At 35.4% G+C, this 20,457-nt stretch overlaps 1 protein-coding gene across 2 annotated transcripts in view; it reads left to right on the plus strand.

Moving 5' to 3' along the window:
* LOC113229300 (peroxidase-like) overlaps nt 1-20,457 on the plus strand; it is a 155,864-nt gene that overhangs the window by 78,963 nt on the left and 56,444 nt on the right. Inside the window, exon 1 of one of the 2 annotated variants that reach the window (XM_026462849.1) lies at nt 13,574-13,602. The exons of the other annotated variant lie outside the window; for it this stretch is intronic. The gene's annotated coding sequence lies outside the window, so the exon portion shown is untranslated. Of the gene's footprint in view, nt 1-13,573; nt 13,603-20,457 lie in introns of those variants that run through there. 2 annotated transcript variants of the gene reach the window in all.

The raw sequence follows: 20,457 nt of genomic DNA on the forward strand, positions 1-20,457 counted from the left end.
ATTGAATCTAAGGTAGTCAGTTGGTATGTAGCAGAGCCATCCCAATGGTGGCAGCAGTACTTCTTGCCCGACCGGACTTGTGCTTGGTACAGCTGAATCTGAACACCTCACCCTAGAAAGGACCCCAAGCTTCCTTGCTGCATTTTTGACCATGGATTCAATGTATTTGCCGAAGTTCAAGAAAATAATCAATAAATGTAAGCAATAGCGACTCTCTCGATCGGATTCTGAAAGTGACGGTTTTTGCATAATATTTATGTTTTTAGTATATGCTTAATTAAAAATAAAAAGTACATAATCAATATGTTTTCTTACTATAAAACTATTTAAAGGTTTACAACCATCAGTACGTGAGGAGGAGGAGGTCATCTCTACTTCAAAGTGAACTCTACCTCGATACACTAACGATAATACTTTCGCATGTTACTAGGGACATTGGAGAGTATCGTTTTCACAAATGACGTATACAGTGGTAGGAAGGGGTGACTGATCAGTGATCACTATTGCCGCTTTGCCATGCTAATTGGCACTCAGTATAATCCACACTGCTAAATTTTATGTTTATAGAAAAAATAACTAGTTTGGTATGATTTGATTAAAAAACCTAAGCAACTTTACTTTGAAAAGTTTTGCAATTTTATGTCAAGTTTTGTGTTTTAATGGCGTCTGAAAAGTAAAAGTAACTTCTCCACTGAGAGCAATTGCAGACAGAACAGCCTGATTTTCTTCGAAAACAAAATAAATAAAACTCTTTGGCAGCAAAAACAACGGTATTAAATTGGCAAGCAAACTGCTTTCAAAATGAGGTTGTTTTTTAATTAAAACATTTTTTAAGACCATTTCTCCTGTTATCAATTTATATTTGATTAACTGTCTTTTGTTTTTATTGTAGAGATTGAGAGAGAGAATATTCCACAGTGCTATTGTAAAACTGGATAATATAAGTAGCGAATAAACTATTTCAAAGAAAGTTAAGCTCGTACAATATAATTCTGTCGTGTGCCTTAGTTAAGTAACAGTAGACCTACTTAGTGATAATTCCGATACGCTGTGAAACGTGAAATCGTTTTGCAACTATGAGCAATTTTAATAATCACTTTGCTATATTTAAAGCGAATAGCATAGAAAGTGAATGCTGATGTGAACGAATTACACTAGATCGTAATAAGAATCTAGTTGTTACTGGAGCTCTACTGTTGTAGAGCTCCTTGTAAAAGAGTTCGTCCAGAGAAGTACTGCCACCTTACCTATTTCTGCCGCCAAGCAGTAATGTGACTATTACGGCCTTCCGGTTTTGAAGGGTAAGACTCAATTTATATTGCAGCGAAACGGAGTGGAAGTGAATTTTTTTTTTGGATTTTCAAAAAAAAAATTTTCGCGGAATTCTCGCGAGCGTTCGCGAGAATTCCGCGGAAAATTTTGACTCGTATCTAGTTTGTACGTTACACAATTGACCATAAAGTTCATTGTGCTATGTTACAAAATAAAAAAACTACCTTCCATTCCGTCCTGCCGCAATATAAATTGAGTCTTAAGGTGCTGGTGAAATTACAGGCACATAGGACTTGTCAACTTTATGTCTCACCATGAGACGGGCGTAGTGGCAGTGCCCCGATCTTTGTGATATAAAGCTGTTTTGGACAGGCGTGTCCCTTATGTCACCAGGGCGCACAACTTCTTCTATCCGTCACTTGGTATTATATAAAAAAAATCCAGTCGCTAAAACTTAATAGAACACCTTTATAAATGAATAAAAACACTGTTATTTAACTCATTTCGTAAAGTTTTACGAAATGAATTCGACGACGTCTTGGAAAAGGAGGTGCACTGATTTTTAAGAGATTTTTTGTGTTTAGACAAAGTGTTATAGTAATAATAATAATATATTTATTTTTCTCCTCAAATATAATAATTGTACATAAACCAAAATATAGTTTAAGTCTCTTACAAGCATAATGTTAACAAAATGATGTTTACATTACGCTTGCAAGAGACTCATATCTAAACTAAGCAGAAGCTTGTAATATGGGATACCAAGGTCTCTCACCATGGATAACTACTGATGCCATATTACATGATAATAGTTTCCAATTTTAGGCAGTAGAGCTCTTTGTGAAAGAGTTCGTCCAGGATAGTACTGCTACTACCTTACTTATTTCTGCCCCCAAGCAGTAATGTCAGCATTACTGTGTTCCAGTTTCGAAGGGTAAGGGTGCTGGTGAAATTACAAGCACTTGGGACTTGTCAACTTATGTCGCAGGGTTACGGGCGCAGCAGTAGTGCCCCTCAGATCTTTGCACTTTAAAGCTCAGAGTGGCACTGTCATGGACAGGCGTGTAGCTTATCGTCAGGCGCACGACTTGTTCATACCGTGACTTGCTGTTATAAAAAAAAATCAATCCAGTATTACAAGGTAGTAAATTACTTTATATTTAAGTAATAATTAACAAGTTATATAGGAAATTTGAATAACTTTAGTAAAGGATATGAAGAGTCCGGACCCTAGCTGTTTAAAAGTCAACATTAGTTTCGCGTCAGGATGCTTCTCGGACCGGTCGTGTTGGTGAAACAAAGGAAATTCCTGCTTTTAATGGTCATTTGAAGTGAAACCCAATAAATGAGACACCACTTTGATCTGTTCTGACGGATTCAAACATTCTCGCATGTTTTGCCACAATTAAGTCAATGTGTTGTTGATCACACGACCTCGTTTTTTTATTTTCACTTTGGAGTGCAATTCTTGAAAATTGCTTCATGAATTAACTCTTTAGATCAACAACATTAAACCTATTATTATACGTTTCACTGCTGGGTACGGGTCTTCTCACAGGCAAAGGTATAGGCCATAGGTCGCCACTTTCGCCAATGCGGGTTGGGAACTTCACACGTTTTCCGAAGGTTGTGAACCTTCTTTGACATGCAGGTTTCACCATGATGTTCTCCATCATCGTGCTAAATTTCAACTTAAATTTCACACATAAATTCCGAAAAACTCAGACCGGTTTTCGAACCCATGGCCTCTGCTTGAAAAGCGGCTGCTCATTACTATTGGACTCATAGATATAGAAATTAGGCTACCACGACCTCTTTAGATACAAGCGAACAATGCATTCTTTTGAACACATGTGTATGAGAATAATTTTATATTGTTGCCCTTAATTTAAGTTGTTATTGTTATTTCTATGTTTCAAGTTGTTTCTCATAGTATTTTATATTTATTATCTATTGAATCTTGAACATTAAATGATGCTGATTGACATAACAGCAAGCAAGTGGGTTATTGCTAAACAATGATCGCCCTGTTCCCTTGACCTCCATACTTATATTCGGCACTAGGCTTCGCGCGAGAACAAAATTGTGGATCAATTAACTTCGGCCGTCAAAAGTCATTTATCAAAATAATAGTCTGTTAAACAATAACCATTAATCGTAACAGCTCACACACTTGGAATTATTATTAAAACATTACCATTTTCAACACGTCTTTGGGATCTTGGGAAATATATATATGAGGTAACGGTAATTTTAATCTCAAATAAAATTTTAACGAGAGTTAGAGGGAACCATTTCGAAGCGTATGTTGTAATATCTTTATATTTCGTGACTTGTTTTACGTCAGTTAACTAGAACACTCATAGGCCCTTCAATATTAAGTGATCAATTTGCTAGATAAGTAAAGTTTTAAAATGATTTTTTCTTATGATGCCAAAAGACGGGAGGAACAAGTCGTGTGTCTGGTGTTAAGCAACACACTTGTCCATAGCAGTTGCAGTGTCACTCAGAGCTTTAAATTGCAAAGATCTGAAGAGCACTGCCACTGCGCCCGTAAGTTGAAAAGACCTATGTGCCTGTAATTTCACCAGCACTGTTAGCCTTCAAAACCGGAACGCAGTAATCCTCACTTCAAAGTGGCAGTACTTCCCTGGATGAACTCTTTCACATTTCACTCTTCATTGTTCAAATTTCGTTTCGTTACTGTCGGTTTCGTGCTTCTTTCTTGACTTTTTGTTTGGTTGTTGTCAAGTTTTTAAATTGTTGTGTAGTTTTTTAGTGACTTAATAAAATAATAATTGAATCCTTCTTATTTTGTTTATCATTTGTTCTTAAACTAGTCTCTAAATCGATTCTCTCCTAGCTTCGTTACCAACTATCTCGATAAGATATTGAAATCGATTTTTTTTTCATTCGAATTTACATCACCACATCTCACAAACTCAAATTTCAAACGTTATCGTACCCATGCTATGTGAAATGGGACTATAGAAGTATGCTAGCGATGCGCGATTGAGAATGATTTCGATGTTCCACGTTTAAATTTTTAACTATTTTGGCAGAGAATGTGATAATTTTAGAAATTATAAATATATAATCGCAAACTTTTTTATTCGAACTGAAAAAAAATTAGGCTTCATTAACTACTAATCCTGTCATTCGAATGACAAATTAGTAACCTTTCGTATTCGAACTATCGGAATGATCATTCATTACTAATTAGTATTACTAATCCATAGATTCCATAGAGCACATTTATATAAGCGCATTTCATCATATTTTATTGGAATTGGAATGGAATTCCCTGCCTTCGACTGTATTTCCGAGCTCATACAACCCGAGTATGTTTAAGGTGCCACTGAATAGACATCTTCTGGGTGAGCTCGTTCCATCGTAGATCCTAACTTTGCTCCAGAGCTAGGTAGTGGTCAAGAGCAAGTCCATTTAATTAAAAAAATCTGCCTGGCTATCTCTGACATATGTATGGTAAATATCGTAAATGTGACGGGGACAGGCATATTTTGATATGGACATGGGGAATGACCTGGTGGTCGAATCGTGCACTCGAGTCCAGTCGAATGATTGAATTCGACTTAGGCGAATGATTTGACCATTCGAATAATTAGTATTATATTGACAGTCACGTATCAATAAAGTACGCGATTATTAGAATCACAAAAAGTGGTGTACGCTGCTGTACACATGTCAAGGACGCAATAGACTCTTGCAATTTTTCTCACCGATCGAGTATAGTACGTTACTTAACAATAGTGAATGCTTGACTGTAATTAGCAGGTATACTTTCTGTAAAGATGCGGTAATTCATCTTGGTGCCTTGCTAACTCGCAATGGATCACTGCAGTCAAATAAGATAATGCTTGTTTGAAAGGCAAAGCTTTACCAGCTTTGATTTTTTTACGTTAATTTATTAGGGCACCGAGAAGTAAATTAAAAATGAGCTTATTGAAAATATGAATATTACTGCATTAATTTCTATGCTAACGAATTTTAAGAGTCCAGGGAAACAATGATCAAAGTCACTAGAGGAGCACTTTAGAATAACATAATTTTTAATTAGGAAAACTGTTAATGTTGTTTGAAAAAGACATGCAAAAATGCTACCTGAAATAAAGTCCATGTTGTGACATGATAAATATGTAATACTATGTAATCCATTTTACTTAAAAAATTCCTTATAAATCTTATTCAACTTTTCTACCATTTAGTCTCATTCATGTTATGCCTAAAACTAAAAGTAGATTTTTCAGGATATTGAACCTTATTAGTCTTTTCCTGATTAGGCAAAATACGCTCAGCGTTTAACGAGTTAGATGGCGGTATTAACTCAGAACGTGTTTTAGGTGACTTTGATCGTTCTTTCCCTGGTTTCCTCAATTGTGGAAATTAAAATTTGGAAACAACCGAAATTGAAAGTTTCGAAAATTATTGCTGATGGAATTACTACTCTATCACCTTAATTTATATTGTACCTAAAACTATTTTAACCATTTTTATTTGTAAATCATTCATTATAAATTTAATAGTGATCGTGTATTTCATAAATTTTGGTGCTTGTTAAACTATTCTCAGGGTGACGACGGGCGCGGTGGCAGTGCCCCTCAGATCTTTATGATTTAAAGCTCTAAGTGGCACTGCAACTGCTATAGACAGGTGTGTTGCTTACCACCAGGTGTACGACATATTCGTCCCGTCACTTGATACCATAAAAAAAACCTATTCCATAATTTAGGAACGCTATTAGGAGTGACAACATGGACATACATAGGTAAGTTAGTTTTTCTTTCAGAAGTTTAGTATATTATTCGGGAGTACAATTTGTTTCGTAGATTTGTGATTTAAACAAGTTCTCTATTATTTGGTATGTATGATTAGTTTTGTCGGTATGTTCTGTGTTCTGTATTTTTCAGTTAGGTGATACTCATTTTAACGCAGATTAGTTAATATTATTATTACAAATAACCTTAATTCGCTGGAGCTTAATTTATTTGTCGAAACTTTTATTATTTCCCATTGAATAGGAACGGATTCGGTGTAAGTAATATTAATTAATTGATAACTTTAACGTTTTCTTTCCATCAGAGGTATTTTTTTAATGGCTCTTTAGATTAATCATCCAAATCAAAAACTGAATCCAGTTATTCATGATTAACAAGTGCATGTTTAGATTTACAACATTGTATAATAATAACTAACATTTTACAAATTACATTAGCTATGACTGTTCTAAATAAACAAGACGAAAATTGCGTATGTTTTGTACAACATTTCATGTCTTAATTCTTACTTGTACTTTAACGAAGTTTTTGTAAATGTCACTCCTTTGAGTAATTTATTTACCTAATGTAGATAATTATTATTTCCGTGCTTCCCTAATAAAACATTTGTATAGATGAGAAACATATTTTAGAGAGAATGTGAGACAGAATAGTCTTATTATCTGTAAAAGGAGAAAGAGGAACTGCAGCAATCGTTACTTCGTTATTTAGACAAAGCGTGTCGTGAAGATATCAAAATAACGTAATAGGTATTATTGTTTTTTTTTGGTTTTCTTATTATAGGTTATTGAAACACAACCTTCTCTACCTCGTTTGGTAGGTACACATTAGGGCTTACCCTCATTTCTATTATAGTCGAGTAGAAATGTATCCACTTGTGGCTTGATTGAATAGACAACTAGTCGTAATACTTTTTTTATTAGCAAGATCTATTGACCTACCACATAATCCGGGACATGGTGAATTAATTCTTAAGTAGGTGTGATCTTGAAATTTTGGTCTTTAGAATTACCGTTAAATGCCATATATAAAATCATTTGACATTGAATAGTATTGAAAATGAAAATATTTTTCGGATCTTAATTTTTTTTTATATCAATAATTTAACTACCTCTGTGGCCAAACGGTCGCCATGCCGCAGAGGTCCCAGGTTCGATTCCCGATCCGGGAGAAATATTTGTATGGCCTACATTTATTCCTCTCGTGAGTTTGGGTGTAATTTGTGGTTGTCAACGTGTGTGTCCAAGGCACCCGCGACACAGGGTTTCCCTAGTGCGAGACTATGTTGAGTGTGTGCGTTATTATATATAGAAAAAAGTGATGGGATGAATAAGTCCTTCGCCTGGTGGTAAGTACAACAGTTTCCATGGCAGTTGCAGTGCCACTTAGAGGTTTAAACGATCTGTGTGGCCTGCCACTGTACCTTTTGTACCTTTATGGCCAAAGAATGTAAGCTAAAACGTAAACCGGTAACTGTACACGGTCAATATTTAAAAAAATATTATTGACACGAAGATCGAACAATATCTAAGGAATTTTTACGTTTTTTTAATAACAGTGTAATTTAAAAATAACATTTATAAGCATAAGAAGTAAGTGACTACATGAAAAAACAATTTGAGACATCAAGACAGGGATAATGTCTAAATATTTTGAAACACTAACCGTCACAAATACATACTTATACATTGTCTTAGATAATAAATAACAATTGCGAAAGTTGTTACAAAGCGCTAAAATTTATCTTGCGTAGGTATACGAGTATATCTACTACGTTACGTAATTGTATATTAATGGCAATTTTAAAACTTAAATGGCCTTCAACGGTTTATTTCTTGAAGTACATGTCTTAGCACAGTATTCACTTAACTCTAAGGAGGTCTGGATGTTGTATAACAAATTGGAATTAGCGATAACTCCTTGGTACCGCCTCTATGAGGATTTGAGGGTAGCATTATGTGTAAAGACAAAACCCTCTTTACGAAATAAAGAAAAATAAATTATTCATCTAACATGTATTCTATTTCTGACTTTGACGTCCTGTACACCTATACACACCTGTACACCTATACATAGTATACATATGGGTACTATGTATAGTGTCTACTGTGGTTCGAAATAAATGAAATTACTCCTGTGATAAGTTGCTAACATATGCTAAAATTATGTACGAATATACGTGTGGGTTTACGAAATTTAATTCAATCTGAGCTATGTTTCATTTAGAATATTGCCTACTACATTAACAATGTTATACTAGCAATAAGAAGTATAACATGTTTCATTTTACATGATTATTACGGCTATTCAGCATAATTTATCTCGTGCAGCAGGTTAAATTTTGCTAAGTTGGAAAGTTAAATTTTTAAAGGACTATTGTACCGTTTCGCCTAATTCAGCAGAGGCAATACTTTTTTTTAATAACGCAGATGTGTAGGCCGGCTTTGGCCTAAACGCTCACCTAAGAGAAGACCCGTGCCCAGCAGTGGGGCATATAAATGGGTTGATGATTTTATTTATTATTTACTAGAGGTCGTAGTGGATAAGTCCAACTAAAAAAACAAAGCTAAATTTTACCCAATATTGTGTGTTAACGTGAGAAGTTTTATTACGAAAATGTAGACCTACTAATTATTGTTAATCCTTTCTGTAAATTTTACTGGAATTTATTTAAAGTTTAGTATTAATTTTTTGGGTTCTGTAGGCAAAACAGGAAGCATGTGTAGTCAAGCAGAAGACGGAAAGACAAAACCATAAAACTAAGTCTTTCTGTTAGCAGATACACCTCCGTGTCCGTTTTCTCGCTATCTTTAAACAGTTATTGTGTTAGCACAATAATCCCTTAATTTATATTTAAAATACTTTTTGCTTCTTTGTATAGGAATAGTGTCTGAGTTATAATACCACTTTAGTAGCTGCCACGATAGCGACAAATGGTATGATATGACCTTCAACAAGCTTAGCAGAGATTTTTCCCTGACGAAGAGTTAAATTCAATTGTGTAATCGAAGACTCAATTTTTTTTAATAGTTACAGTCTGTTATAAATTTATTTATATGTACTTGGTTATTTGTAACTTTTGTCTAAGGACTTTCAATAATTCATCAAATTTTACTGTCACACAAAAATAGAAATATAAATGTAGGTCGCGCTAAGCGGTGATAACTGTGTCCGAAACGCAGGAGCGTGGGTAGGTGTCGCTGTCGCGGCCGTCCCGTGAGGAACTTTGCACGTATGAACTTACTTATACCTTACTACCAAATTGATATCTCTAAATTAGGTAAGTTGTTATAAGTCACAAAATAGTATTTTTTATTTACTGTTTAAATCCGTCCTGTTTCATATATATTATAGGTTCAACGTGTATAGTAGCTTAATGCAACGTAAATGGAGTCATAGTGTTTTGTTTTTCATATTATTAAAAAGTTAAAAAAGAAATGGGTGTTTTCTATAATATACTTAAAAAGGATATATTTCAGGTAAAAAGCAAAAAATGCTATTTTGAGCCTTACAACAACTAACGTGGGAAGTATCGAAATATAGATGTAAAAAGTAAGTAAGTACAATATAGACTTAAAAGTTTATTTTTGGTAAATTTATTATGTATTGCAAAAACTAATGGAAGAAAGGTTGTTGTTTATGATGATGGTAAAATAATCCTGCAAGGTTGTTAGTATTTTACAAATAACCCTGTATGAATACTGAACGTACAATTTACGTTACTTAACTTTATGTCGACACATTTTTCATACGAATGACTAAGTACTCAAGTTTGCTCATTATTCCGGACTTATAAAGTCATAAAGGGGTATTTACTTTTGTCATATGCCACTTTTTAAGGTAAGAGTTTTAAGAAAGTAAAAGGGTGTTTATTATTTATAATGTAAATCTACGAAAGTACAAGTACTGGCAGTACAATGTTTCAAATGTACTAAATGTTCCACTCAGAGTTTTAAATCGCAAATTTTTCGCAAAAAATTTTAAATCGCTCTACTGCTCGTAGAGCTCTTTGTGAAAGAGTTCATCCAGGATAGTACTGCCACCTTACCTGTTTCTGCCGCCAAGCAGTAATGTCAGCATGACCCGTTTCCAGTTTTGAAGGACAAGGGTACTGGTGAAATTACAGGCACATGGGATTTGTCAAATTATGTCTATGCGTCCTCCCCGACGATCCCGACCCTTGCTCCTGTGTTTTACATAGGACTGGTATTTACGCCAGCGCTTTCTTTTCTTAGTGCACAGAGCTATCTCCGCTTGGAACGATCTATTTATATAACTATTTTTAAATTATTTTTGACCGAAAGTAAAATTTTATGAATCATCAAAAGTCACGGAACAAAAGTTGTTGTTTGTTATGATGTTAATATAGTCTTGCAAGGTTGTTAGTATTTTAAAAATATTCCTATATACTCGTTGTATAAACCGGTCACTATGTACATTGTACCGGGTTCTTAACTCTGTCTAAGAATATTCTACAAAGAATGAAAAATGTGTCTGTGTCTATAATCTAGTCCAAGACGTCGAATCTGGGGTCTGGCACGTTTCTATTTCTTTTCATTCAATTGTGCAAACATTAAATTTTTTCATCTTAGTTATTATACATAGAAATATCAGCGTTATAAGATTGAGTACAAAGGTCATGGTAACTTTAAAAAGATTTTGTTATAAAATTAAATATTTACAAAAAGTACCACACTATGTAACATATTCAACACATATATACATATACCCATAGTATGTTAATGCACAAAGAGCGCGAGAGCTAGAGATAAATTATTTATTATATTTATTAAAAATCATGCGCTGTATGTCGCTCTCGCGCAAGGCGCGCCCTATTGTGCTAGCCCTACTGATAGAAAGTGACAGAGAGGTCGACGATGGAGTATGCATATAATGTTAGAAAAAGCGAATTCATCGTATTCAAGGTCAAACACAAATGCCTGCCCCCTGTCCCACTTGTTTTGTTAAACGGGAATCCACTGAATAGAGTGGAGCAGTTCAAGTATCTAGAACACATAGTATCATCTGACCTTGATGACAACAAAAAGAACGCTAAACACTGTCTGTGCGTGCCAACACGTTACATCACAGGTTCGCGAATTCTTCTACTGATGCCAAAATCACAATCTTCAGAGCTTATTGTGCGCGCGGGGTTCGGGCCGGTATGGAGCCGGCACCAAAAGCATCCTGAGCATGCCAGCGAACCAGCTCAACTATCCATACTATTTTTTTTTATAATATCAAGTCGAAGTACGAACAAGTCGTGCGCCTGATGGCAAACTACACGCCTGTCCATAACAGTTGCATTGCCACTCAGAGCTAAAGCTAAATTTAAAAATCGCCAAGATCTGAGGGGCATTACCACTGCGCCCGTCACCCTGATACATTAATAAGTTGACTAGTCTCATATACCTATAATTTCACCAGCACCCTAAACCTTCAAAACTGGAACACACTGATGCTGACATTATTGCTTGGCGGCAGAAATAGGTAAGGTGGCAGTACTAGCCTGGATGAACTCGTTCACAAGGAGCTCTACTGCTACTTAAATCTATCTTCTCCGTTGTTTTGTGTACATGCACTTACGTTAGTAAGTGTAACTGTTACGAACACTAAATGGATCTATGTTACCTTAATAGAACACATTTTGTTATTTATAGAATAGTCTCGCTTTACAGTCACTACACACAAAACTCAATTTTGTACAGATTTTTTAAGATTATGCTCAAATTTTGTTCACAGAATCGTATAAGGTTAAGTAAGCTGTGCACTGGTGTTATTTGTATGATAGTTATACATGTTAAGTCGTGGGAACTTGATCGTTCGGTCTTGACAAGACCGATGGTATAGCAATCTTAGGCATTCGCTTGCAAAATTAGGACCGAGAACGTAATTAGAATGTTTATAAATAGGACATTACTAATAGGATTAATTAGGAATTAATAACCTTACGTGGGCCCTTACGTGAATTCACGTATTTAATTTGATGTATATTTATAGGTATTTGGCATTTATAGTCCATGGTATTTGGTATAATTAAAAAAAAAAAAATGTAGTGAACTTGATAAATAGACATTGATGTAATTTTAAGTTTGTTGAATATTACAATGTTTTACTACTATAATATTCAATTATTTTTGTAGAATTACTCCACTAGTTTTTTATAATTATTAATACAAAGATTGAACACAAACAAAAATTCCTTAGATGTGGTTGGATTCGAACCTGAGCGTCATACCGTAGCTGAAGTGAAAAAAGATTTTCATAGATTTCTCACAAATGTAGATGGCGCTGCGGCAAAAAAGTCTTTAAGACCAAAAACATAGATCTGCAACAAGAACAGAGAGAAATTTAGAAGGTGTGCTGGTTCGTTCCATAGCTCAGTTGGGAGAGCGTTAACAACGGTATGATGAGGTCGCTCATTCGAGTCCAGCCGGATCCAAGGAAAATTTCTTTGTGTTCGCTCTTTGTATTATGTATTGATATGTTCAACGGTATTTATTACACTTCCGTTGGCGCCCAGACACACGAGGCGAAAGTTTTCGCGCGGCTGCCACGCGGTCGAAGAGCGGACTCCGCTCGGTGACCGCGTAGACAAAAGACAAGCTAGTGCCTAGCTAAAAGCTAGTATTTTGCCATGACAGTTCGGTCTCTGAACACGTTACGCGGTCGGTCGCTGGCCGCCGCGAACTCCGCTCTTCAACCGCGTGGCGGCCGCCGCGAACTCCGCTCTTCAACCGCGTGGCGGCCGCCGCGAACTCCGCTCTTCGACCGCGCGGGGTGAGCGCGATGAAATTCGTGTCGCATAAACGCGCTCTAACACTTTCTTATTTCCAATCGTTATTATGATATACGAAGTATAGTTATGAAGACGAAGCCGCACAAAACACAAGTCGCCAATAAAACTCCGATAACAATCTTGTAATTAGAATAATAACTTTATCCGCTAAATCATAATGTGTAATGGATAGGAATTCACTTTATGAGGACAATAGGTTTATGGGCCTGTTTAAATACAGCAATGAAAATGGTAATCACGTTATAAAAATGTTTGAGAGCAAAGTTTTGTAGCGAGGGAAATTGTCCTACAAATAACGGTACGCATAAGACCTATTAAGTCTTAGTAATTGCGCACAAGGATGCGTGAAAATTATACGATGTTACTGTTACAATTTCGTTTAGAATTGTAATACCTTTGTAATTAACGTTTATGAAATCATTGGATACCTACCTATACAGTGTAGAGCACTATAATCATGCTGTATGCAAGATCTTATTATTCATGATGCAAACTTTTTTTTATAATGCCAGGCGATAGAACGAACAAGTCTTTCCTGGTGGTAAGCGATGCAGTGCTTTAAATCATAAAGATCTGAGAGGCACTGCCACTGCGCCCGTCACTCTAAGACATAAGTTGACAACCACCTTGTGCCTGTAATTTCACCACCAAAACCGTAAAACAGTAATGCACACATTAATGCTTAGCTGTAGAAATACAACAACCAAGTCCTTCTTTTCGCCATAACTTAATATAGTAAGTACAGAGATTTTAATTTTTATTCTGTAGTGATGTGAGGTCGGCACTTTACGGTATAAAACGTTTGTTACGATAGTTACTGTAGGTGATTGTAGCTTCCGAAGTAAAATGTTTATGATTTGAATACGTATAGTAAACAACTTGACGGAGAATGTGTAGGGGTCACATAACAGATATGCATGGTAGACACTTACCTGTTAGATTTGGCTGACTTGACAGACGTAATAGTCTTGACAGACGCGACGAACAAGTCGTGTACGTAGTTATAAGCGACACGTCTGCCCGTTAGTTTCAGTGTCGCACAGAACGTCAAATTGCAAGGATCTGAGGGGTACTGCCACTGGGCCCCAGTCACGCGTCTTAGGGTGTAAATGAAATTTATAGATAGGATGATTTACGTATCACGTGTCAAGTCATGTCGGTAGACTTAACAGATATGATTAATTTGACAAATGAGTTTTGACAGTCAGACTTGATAGATGTGATTCATTTCTTAAGGACATCATGACAGGAGTCAGCAATATTTGATAGACATTATAAACTTGACAAACGTTAAACGTGATATTGATAACTTTATAATGATCATGACTTATCAAATATGACAAAAGTTACAAGTGCCACGTATTTATAAATGACAAACGTGGCAGACCTGACAGACATGACTGACGTGACTACTAGATATAATTTCAGTAAGTTTCTAACACTACAACGGTGTAAAGATTACGAAAGATTTATCCCTAACACTAATGTCCATCACATTAGTAAAATTAGTAAAGATAAATACGAATTTCACACTTTATTTAGTCTAACGGCGTTTCAACGTTTGGTTGAATGGGTGGGAACAAATTCACGTTCTTGTATTGCACACCGCAATTAAACTGATGTTGAGTTACTAATTTGTACACATCCTTCGATAAGGTATTGCTCGTTGGGCTATTTCATGATTTCGTATGCTTGCGTTTAACCTTGGCACTGTTCAATTTAATTGAATTTGTATTATCAGTTTTAACTGCACTCCAGTTCTATTTACTTTTGTGAAATATCGATTATGTAAGATAATTAGTAGAATTTGAATTTTTGGCATTTAATTGTATGAAACATTCCTTACAACATTCCTTTTATCGGCTATTATCGCATTCAGTGTTCTCGGCCTAATTACCGTAGCCATTGTTTTTTCTCGTGCATTATACCAAATAGCATTAAAATATGAAAACTAAGCTAATCTATCTAAACGGCAATAGAATAGACAAAGTAGTTTATGAGTTATTGAGACACAAATATTTTATGGAAACGGTAATTAGATCTAATTGCAGTAGCCATGGAACTTTCTAATTACCGTATCTATGGCTACGGCAATTAGATGTAATTATCGATTCCATAAAATATTTGTGTCTTAATAACTTGAAAACTACTTTGTCAAATCTAATCCATTTTAGACATATCGATAGTTCAGCGTAAAGTTTTCATATTTCAATGTTGACGGGTATAATAAGCGAGAAAAAACAATGGCTACGGTAATTCGGCTGAGAACACCGAATGTGAGAAAGCCGTTATGCGTAAGTTGTCGTTTACGTCGTCTGCAAAGTTGTTTGTTTTGTTTATTGTTGTAAAGGGTCACAATTTTATCTACCATTTATTTTTCCGCTAGATGTCAACATTCATTTAGTCTATTAGGCACATAGAAAAGAAATAAAATATACAGAGTAGATAGAATATCTCCTGACTGGGAAATATAAATAAAACATGAAATATTGGAAATGATGTGGGTCGAGATCTCAATGCAATGTTCATTGAAAGGTAATGATAAAGGGAAAAGGGTGAACCAACAATGCGACTTGCTCCAGGGCAACATTTCATGTTTTAAGTGTATAAATTTAGGCCGAATTGTTTCGTATTTTCCATGACAAAGGAAAACTTATGAAGGAAAAATTATTATTGTTACTTTTCTATAAAATGTATTTATTGCCTCACACATTATTTAGTATTCTTCGCGAATCTTAAATTAAGTGTAGCTTTCTTCCGCCATTGTATGACTACGTTAGGCAGAACCTTTTGGGCTTTTTCATTTGTAGTAGGTAAGAAAATGGTACATAAAAGAAATAAGTAAGGAAAATCTTATTATACATAGTTTGAGCGCCTGACTCCCAATCTTTAGCCTATGATAGTTATACATAGGGCGCACTATAAATTTCCGGAACTGGCCACTTACATAAACAATATTTAAAAATTAATTACAATATTTAAAAATGGAACTCTTAAGCTGTAGAATACAGTTTGTTTCATCTGACTGTCACTTGTTTTTGCATTGTGGCGTCATTTTAGAAATTGGTTCTCTATATCACAATGGATTTAACTCGTCAAAATTTTCGTAGTATGATTTTTACGACTTTAAGTGTAATTAACAGCTCAGCGGAGCTTCGCTCAGCTTCAAACTGCTTTTGGCGATGAAGCACCATGCATTTATAGCCAGTTTGCAGAATTCAAACGTGGTCGTGTGAATCTCAGTGACGAAGCCAGACAGACAAATGAATTTTTGAAGGTGAAAAACGTTGACCTTATGAGCCATCCCGCGTGTAGTCCCGACCTGGCACCTTGTGACTTTTATTTATTTCCACAATTAAGAACCAGTTACGCGGTCAACGATTTTCATCACCTGAAGAGGCTATCGAAGAATATGAAAAATATGTTTCGGAGATTGTCACGGAGGAGTGGCATAAGTGTTTTCAAAATTAGTTCATTCGTATGAAAAAGTGCATTACGCTAACGGAGAATACTTTGAGAAACAATAAATTCACTTCTGACTATTTATAGTATTTTTTTCTTATTCATTCCGTAAACTTGTAGTGCGCCCCACGTAGTACATATACTACGTGATATTCTTGATATTATTAAGATTATTTTTTCAAGTGATAATGTAAGAAATTTGCATATTACTGAGTTGAGTGAAATTATTATATATATACATTTCACCATATACCTCATAGAACAGACAAGAATCACTTAAGTAAGTTCAAGTAAGGATTATTATCAGAGTCGGATTAAGCAGAATATATTTACTTAAACTTCAAGAAAGTGATGAACATTGAGTGGATAGTACCTCCCTCTGAAACCTCGGAATTGTATTAGATTTTGTTCTATATTTTAGCAACTAACAATTTCGTTTCTACAATAATGTATTTAGAAGCATAGTTTCATATTTTGTATGTAATAATATAAGTTTTGAGTTTTTGCTTATTTTTTCTTCCAAATTTCGGAATTTCAGAAGGGGGTATTTACCACTCTCTATATACTTAACGGGTGGTCCATATAGAGTAGACCAAACATTTTTTTAGATAAGTGAAGCCCATCGTAATAACTCATTTCAAATTAACAGTTTCGCGCAAAAGTAATAGTTTAGAAGTTATCTTTCTTATGTATTTTTTTTTTGATAATGTTTTACTCTAGTCACCAAAACTACTCTAGTTTGAAAACTATTAAACTACATTATTTGAAATTTGGCATGGAAATTTTATAGGCAACATTTTTACATTAAAAATTACACGGTACCCGTGACCGTGTAAGTTAGTTATTTGCGTTATTGTTGATTCAAAATGTTCACATTTATTTCATTATATATAATGTCATTATTGTAAGCAGGGGTCGAAACTATAAAGAGAATTTATTTTCTTTGATAATTATGATGATAATTATGTACTGTATGTCCAATAATCATTCATGCTGATTCATGGTTTAAAAAAATATGTAGTAATAGTTATATCTATATGACATCTATGTGCTTTGAAACGGGAAATTACATATTAATTACCTTGTTGAAAAAATGTGATAAAAATGATTTTTGAAATCCAATAAATTTTGACATAATAATTGTTTTTGCGTTACGAAAAAAAATATTAAAACCACGGAACTTACAGCCGAAAACCAATTTAATGTGACCTTGTTAATTATATCTGTCACCGTACGTATGTATAAGTTAATAATAACGTGCTGAAAGTTAGGGAAATACTCGTACTGTCAAAGTTTAGACCGACTAATGGACATTATATTTTCTTTATTTTTTATACAAAAAAAACGCATTTGACCTCTATCTCACGTGATGGAAAGTGACGATGAGGACGACGATGTAGGATGCACATGAAAATAATGTCTATACACCCTCGTTTTGTAAATGCCCAAGTTATAGCGTTCGGGATATAGTCTGCAGGCAGAGAATTCTACACCCTCACCGATTCGCCGAAGCGAATCGTTTCGTGCGAATCCGTGGAATATCATGCAAATAGCATATACGACCGCCGTAACCAGCATCTGTGTCGATTTCATATTAATTGTAGAAAATCGCTTCTAGTTGCTGTTTTTTTTATAATATCAAGTGACGGGACGAACAAGTCGTGCGCGTGTTGGTAAGCTACACACCTGTCCATAACAGTTGCAGTGCTACTGCAACTATTTAAATTACAAAGATCTAAAAAGAAGAAGAAAGAAAGAGGCGCACTGCCATTACGCCCGTCACCCTGAGACATAAGTTGCCAAGTCCCACATGCCAGTAATTTCACCAGCACCCTTACCCTTCAAAACCGGAACACAGTAATGCTGACATTAATGCTTGGCGGCAGAAATAGATAAGGTGGCAGTACTTCCCAGGACGAACTCTTCCACAAGGAGCTCTTCTGCTACAAAGAGGTTGCTTGTATTGAAGACAAGACACACGTTTGCACGGCGCCTAACGATCGATATTGCCTTAGTAAAACTACCATGGAAATTACTGCCCCTATCTTAATTTGTATCTCCATACGTGAAGCCCAGTCTATTATCTATGCCTTCTAAGGCTCAACTCACACTGGCGCAGAGTCGAAGCGTAGCGTCGCGTCCTGTTTTTCAAATAAACCTGGAGACGCGCGGCGACGCGCGACGACGCGCGACCACGACACTCGCATTGGTGCGCCGGGATTGCAGTGTGGTCGGCGTCTGACACCTCACGGCACCTAAGACGCGCGTAGACCCTCGATTCCATATTTGCAAAACACAAATTTGTACTTTAATAATGGGAAAATAGAGATGAATATGCTATAGGCGAAAAACATGACGCTTCGACGCTTCGACTCTGCGTCAGTGTGAGTCTTAGAGTAAGTCTGACTCCACTGAGGAACGTACGGGTGGTTATTGATTATAAGAAAGGTTACACTCGGCGATTTTTAGCAACGATGCAAACGCGATGCAATAGCGATGCAGTCGCTAATCGTCTACCTTTACACACGCGCGTGACTTTAAGCAGCGATGCAATCGGTATGCACGGGCAATGCAAACCCGACAATCGTTTTAAATTAATTAACTAATTTATTTATTTAATGTATTTATTAATTTCACTTTTAAATTTACAATGAACAAAACAAAATAATGTGCATAAACTTATATAGATTTTTCGGACATAATTATTCAACATAAGCGATTGCTTCGATGCAGTCGAACGATAATCGCGCGTTAGTATCGATGAAATCGCCTATAAATCACGAATGTAGCGTTGCAATCGCGCGTTTCACAAACGCATTTGGTATTTGGCAGCTCTTTTGCAAACATTTTTATGACCCGTATCTCTTAGAAACTGTCAGTTACCATTTAACGAGACGTCGTTTTTCAGTAGGAATGATTTTATGTAGTAATATGCTGTCGCAGTATGGTAAATGTACCAATCTTTGACACTATCCCAATTATGAGACATCTGATTTTTTTTGAAAAGATAAGAAAACAGATATTGATGTAACTACAAAACCGCGTTAAATATACTACCAATGGCATATATGTGTTCCGTTTAGAAGCTTTCATCGATTCACTCAATATTTTTTCAATGCAGCCACTGTTTTTGCGAACAGGTGATCCGAGTTGAATGTGCGTTGGTGTTCTTACAAAAATCGTTATGTCATCGTAAAATTAAATGGTTTATATTTTATTTTAGAGGCATGTCAAGCAGCACTGCTTGTGCAAAAATTTCAACGTTTAGTAGTTGTCGACATCCATGTCAAGCACACGTACATTGAATACATTTTAACACTTAATTTCGACCATTTCGGAAGGACGGAGGACCTATGTACTCTGTTAATGGCAAGTTTTATGGGTAGTGTTTGACATGGGTATCAAAGACTGTTTTACTGTGGGGACCTTAGAGGATGGAAAAAAAAATAAAAGAAAGGAGCTGCCCTAACTACAGAATCAACGTGCATATAACCAAAATTTGAAAGTTACAAATGGCAGATTTCTTTAGTGTTGTACCATAATCTATCGATAAGTCATTATCGACATGTAAATGTATGGCTTGAATGTTGAAACTGTTTTTTTATTCGTTTCTTTAGTTTACTGTAACCAAAGTATGCCTAAACAAACACAAGTCTAATAATTTAATCTCGAGTGGTATATTATTATAAATGTCACCACACATTTTTAAACTTAAAAAAAAAAATATTTTCAATATTACAACTGGTAACTTATTTAGTAAAAGTCACCAAACTGCTGTGCAGTTTGTTGGTGACATGCGCATTCTTACTTAATTATACCTACTTTACTGGTATATAACATTACATAGTATTAATTGTACTTACTAAATCAAATATAAAAATTACTTTAAGAGGTACGCCTTTAACCTACATTTTAGTACACATTTACATAACGTCTTTTAACTAACTGTCAAGTACAAGTCTATTCAGGTTTCTGCGGATTCTAGTATTCACGTTACTGGCTTTCTTAAACAAATCAATCTATCAAGCAATTTTCACTGGTAACTTATTTAGTAATAGTCACCAAACTGTTGTGCAGTTTGTTGGCGACGTGCGCACTCTTACTTTTTTTTAACGCACACACTCAACA

The sequence above is a fragment of the Hyposmocoma kahamanoa genome, unplaced genomic scaffold (assembly GCF_003589595.1).
Source record: "Hyposmocoma kahamanoa isolate Upper Pololo Valley unplaced genomic scaffold, ASM358959v1 296, whole genome shotgun sequence".
Classification (NCBI taxonomy): Eukaryota; Metazoa; Arthropoda; class Insecta; order Lepidoptera; family Cosmopterigidae; genus Hyposmocoma; species Hyposmocoma kahamanoa.